The sequence below is a fragment of the Anolis carolinensis genome, chromosome 5 (assembly GCF_035594765.1).
Source record: "Anolis carolinensis isolate JA03-04 chromosome 5, rAnoCar3.1.pri, whole genome shotgun sequence".
NCBI classification, from domain to species: Eukaryota; Metazoa; Chordata; class Lepidosauria; order Squamata; family Dactyloidae; genus Anolis; species Anolis carolinensis.
In genome coordinates, this window is record NC_085845.1 from 173,266,183 (window position 1) to 173,271,627 (window position 5,445).

The window sequence follows — 5,445 nt, forward strand, 5'->3', positions numbered from 1 at the left end:
GACTGCTGACCTGAAGGATGGGATGCTGACCTGACGGTTTATTTATTTATTTCCATCATTTCTACCCCACCCTTCCCACCTGAGGGGACTCAAGGCGGCTTACAAAACTGGCAATTAATGCAGATACACCATAATACAATAAAATAAAACATTAAAACAGTTTAAACAGTTATAATATACAATATACAGAGTTTAAAACAGTGCAAAGTGCTTATGCCATTCATCCACCAGACCTTGTACAAAAACCTTATTCCAGACCACGTCGAAGCCAGTAGAAACTTATTCTTTAAACATTTGTGCACATAGCCAGGTCTTCAGTTTCTTTCTGAACCCCAGAAGGGATGGAGCCTGCCGGATGTCGCTGGGGAGGGAGTTCCACAGCCAAGGAGCCACCACTGGGAAGGCCCTGCCTCTCGTCCCCACCAGCCGCACTTGAAGGTTGCCGGTTCAAATCCGGGGAGTTCCCCATGCGAAGACATGAGAAATCTCCCACAGGATGGTAAAACATTAAGCATCCGAGCTTCTCTCACACCAGAAGTGATAAGAAAAAAAAAACATTCTTGTGGGAGACTTCTCTCATGTCCCCACATGGGGAGCTGGAGCTGACAGAGGGAGCTCATTCATGCTCTCCTCAGATTCAAACCGGCAATCCCCGAAAAATAAGACCTAGTAGAAGTTTTGCTGAATTGCTAAATGTAAGTCCTCCCCCGAAAGTAAGACCTAGCAAAGTTTTTGTTTGGAAGCATGCCCAGCGCCTGCCAAACAGAACACCAGAGCATGCAGGACTGGTAAATGTACATACCAGTTGTACATGGAAATAATGGTAGTAACAAGAAATTCTTGATAGGATTCACAGTTTGTCTGGTTATGTTAGTTTGTGATGACAACTACTGTAAAGTATATAATAAATGTTTGGTTTTTTTGTTCAACAATAAATGTGAATTCTTCTTCATGGAAAAATAAGACATCCCCTGAAAATAAGACCTAGCACATCTTTGGGAGCAAAAATTAATATAAGACACTGTCTTGTTTTCGGGGAAACACAGTAGACTCTCTCCAGGAGCATTGTTCTCATCTCTCTCCTCCACATGCTGCAATGTACCAGTTCCAAATACGGGAATTTGGAAGAACTTTACTATGGTAGAAAACCCTTCTTACAAAACAATATGTGAATTATTCACATCATAACTTCCAAATGATGACTAGTCTTTGAAAACTGTGCAGTTGTCAAAACTTCCTAGCAGGAAGTGAATATCTAAAAATCACTCCTTGCTTCCTTCGAAAAGGAAAGAGTTGCACCCTTGTAGAAGACATATGTGCAATTTGGTGTTGGCTGGAAGCGAGGTTGACTGTACCAAGCAAAGGATGTCCCTTGGAATACAAGACATCCCTTAAAATAAGGAAGCGCACTTAAAATACAAAGCCACTGTAGGTAGGGTGACATTGCCACTGCCTCGCAGTCTCCCCACCTGCTCCATCTGCCTTTCCAAAGAAGAATAAGCACATTGGAGGGGGTCGGAGATGGCGTGGTCTTTTGGTGGCACTGGTAAAAGCAGAGGCCCGTCTCTTTACAAAGCCAGTGGAGAATGGAGCAGGAGAGTGGAGGGTAGCACAGCTCCGTACAGCTGCAAGGCCGCCTCCCAACAGGGCAGAGCGCCCGGAGAATGCTCTCTTTGTTTCTATCCTTTAAAGGGTAGGAGAAACACTTATGCATGGCAAATTAGCCCAAAAATGTATTTCTCTAAAACACCCGATTGTCTAGCCAGCTCTGCAGCTGCAGGGAAGTTCCAGAAAGAGAGAGCGCAAGTGTGTGTGAGAGAGATTGGTTTTTAGTGGTAGTGGGGGACAGTGGAGGGGAGGGAGAGGGAATGGGGGAGAAGGCAGGCTATGTGGAGGGAGAAGCATTCGGCATGTTAATATGCTGAGAAATAGGAATAAAAGGCGATAGACTGTCATGTCAATGAGACTATACGATAGTGACATTTATGATTATCATTTAATATGAGGGTAGGAATAAACAAAATGAAACAATGTTTGAACGCCTTCTGTACATATTGTACAGAAAGGTAGCTTAAAAGCAGATGTTCTGAATAGGACCTAGTGATCACTGTCTTCTGTTTTTTATCATTCAAAAATGTGACATTCTGCAAATTCTACATTTTTTTTTACACAGGGTATAAAATAGCCTAAATTCAGTCTCTATTCCCAACTACAGCAGGCCCATGGAATCAATGGGGACTTAGTAAATCATTGCTTGGGTAGATTCCAACAATTTGGTGAGTCTATTCTATTTAAGGCAATCAAATGGACATAAGTCTGAAAGTGATGCACGTTTTACAGTAGGTCCTTGGTATCTGCTGGGGTTTGGTTCCAAAATGCTGTCTCTTATATAAAATGGCAATGCTTTTTAGATGTTAAAAAAACATGTCCAAGCTGTGGATGGTTAAATCTGCACACATTGGGAACTAACTGTATATACAATTAACTGTCTCTTTAATCTGTTATCACTCTGTGTTCCCTTTTTATTTCTTATAATTTTTATTATACAGTACTTTGTTATAAATTTATACCAATCTTATAGTTCACCCCCCCCCCCCCCAACCCTAAAAATCCTCCAATTGCTGAACTTCATGCCATTTCTCCCTACATCCAGATTTGTGTTGGAGCAAACTATGATAATTTTCTATAAATACACAGACAGCAACTATTCTATGTAATTTCATTAAATTATCTTTAAAATGCACTTACAACTACAATTGTTGGAATGGAATTTAGTAACCTTGGGTATCTAGTAATTACATTTATTATTTTAACACATTTTTAAAACATTTTGCATTATCACTGCATGTGTCCAAAGTGTAATCTTTTATCTGTCAGTTTTAGCTATACTGAAAGAAGCAATATTAATATATTTGGTAATGTGTGTGTGCATTTGCATGTGCATACACACCTATGGAGCCCCCAGTAGTGCAGCAAGTTAAACTGCTGAGCTGCTGAACTTGCTGACTGAAAGGTCAGTGGTTTGAATCCAGAGAGCGGGGTGAGCTCCTGGTGTTAGATCCCGCTTCTGCCAACCTAGCAGTTTGAAAGCATGCAAATGTGAGTAGATCAATAGGTACTGCTCTGGTGAGACGTAACGAACTCCATACAGTCATGCTGACCACATGACCTTGGAGGTGTCTACGGACAATGCCAGCTCTTTGGCTTAGAAATGGAGATGAGCACCAACCCCCAGAGTCGAACACATAAAGGGGAAAGGGGAAAACCTTTACCTTTACCTACACACCTATATGATGGAAAGGCTAGCATATTTGGTCCAAATCTAATTGCTAGTCTCAACTGGAATAGACCCGTTCAATTAATTAATTGGATTTATATAAATCTTCAAATGTAAATTACATTTTTCCAGTGCATAGGATGCTGCAATTGCACATCCAAGGTTCAAGATAAAGCCATGGAAGAGTACTTTTTGGATTAAGATTACTCTCTGATATTATAAAAGATTATAATTTTGCTAAAGAATGGATGTGTCTGGTTTCCTACCTGTATTGGCTTCCAGTCAATTTCTGGTACTAATTCAAACTACTTTTTTAATCTTTAAAACACATTGTGGTTTAGAAACAGGTTAAATGAAAGATCACCTCTTCCCAGATGTGCTTGGAAAATCTCCCTAAACCTCACAGACTTTTCTCCCAATGACTTCAACAACGGAAGAATGCCAAATGACTATTTGGGAAAGGTAACTAATCAGAGTTTACTACTGTAGATACACTTGCCATTGAATAGTCTTACTAGAAGTTATCAACATTTTCCCAGTACTGTAAACTCTTCATTTATCAATTTTGACCTAGTTCACATATTTCCTGTTTAAAAGAACTAATTTTATTGTCACTATTGTCATTGTAAGGTATCCAAAGAATCTTATTATTGTGTGCCATGTAAATGTTATTATTACAAAATATTAATAAATATTTAGAAATAACTAAAGTAATAAATGTGTTCTTGCTGAACAAGAGCAAGTCATTGGTTTAAGAATCGACAAGAAGCTGGAATTAGCTTCTGGTGAAAGCTCAATACCTAATGAAGCTGTGCAGGTCATTTAGAGGTCAGAAAGTACGGATGTTGATAGCCAAAACTAATTCCTAATCCTTCTCATGATCTCTAGTATTAGTTTAGGGAAGAGGAGATACATTACCCTTTAAGAGGACAAAATAGGGTGATGATTTCCATTAGCTTTTATTTGTGCTGATTTCTACCTTTGGATGCAAATTAAGAATGATAACGCTACAACTTAAATACAAATTATCTCCATTTCATCATAGTGATTCCACTTTAAATTGCCATGCCAACTTTGGTGAGATAGTTGGTGAGGCATTAGAAGACTTCTCTGGTTGATAGAAACCCTTCTGTAAAACTACAAATCACAGAATTACATAGGATGTCACCATGGTAGTTAAAGTGTAATCATAACGTTGTAATTGTGTATTATGAAAGGGCTCTGGGTGTTTACTATTGATATCTTTCTTTCTGTCTATTTCTGTTTACTATTGATATCTCTCTTTCTGTCTATTTTGGCTTTTAGCCGGACTTGGAGCAGACCATTCTTCCAACAGAGACTACAGTCAATCCTTTGTATCCACAGATTCTGCATCCATGGATTCAACAAGCCTCTCTCTCTCCCTCTCCCTCCCTCCCTCCCCCCCCCTCTCTCTCTATATATATATACACACACACAGTAGAGTCTCACTTATCCAAGCTAAACGGGCCGGCAGAAGCTTGGATAAGCGAATATCTTGGATAATAAGGAGGGATTAAAGAAAAGCCTATTAAACATCAAATTAGGTTATGATTTTACAAATTAAGCACCAAAACATCATATTATACAACAAATTTGACAGAAAAAGTAATGTTATGTTGTAATGACTGTATTTACGAATTTAGCACTAAAATATCACAATATATTGAAAACATTGACTACAAAAATGGCTTGGATAATCCAGAAGCTTGGATAAGCGAGGCTTGGATAAGTGAGACTCTACTGTATATTAAAAATATTCCACTTTGTGGCCCTCCTATCAGTACCCCCAGTTTCCCAGTCCGATATCTATCTATCTATCTATCTATCTATCTATCTATCTATCTATCTATCTATCTATCTATCTATCTATCTATCTATACACACACACACACACATACACATACCCTCCCCACAAATATCCGACAAGCCCCAACTCTTCTGGGTTTCAGAAAGGCTGTGAAAACATGGCTGTGTGCACAAGCTTTTAACGAGTAATATGATAACGTCGACATGGTCCGATTGAAGGCTGAAGCATGAGGTTTTTAGACAAATGGATCTAATTTACATATGTTTTAATTTTTATAATGTATTTTAATGATGTATTTTTATAGTTTTAATTGATTATATGTACTGTTTTTGTTTTATTA

The 5,445-nt window shown here is 38.7% G+C and overlaps 1 long non-coding RNA gene across 1 annotated transcript; it reads left to right on the forward strand.

Annotated features, from left to right (window-relative positions):
* The first annotated feature begins 1,510 nt into the window (after window positions 1-1,510).
* Window positions 1,511-4,903, forward strand: LOC134299627 (uncharacterized). The gene is made up of 2 exons (XR_010006859.1): window positions 1,511-3,739; window positions 4,583-4,903. It is a non-coding gene; the product is annotated as an uncharacterized LOC134299627 (long non-coding RNA).
* The last annotated feature ends 542 nt before the right edge of the window (window positions 4,904-5,445 follow it).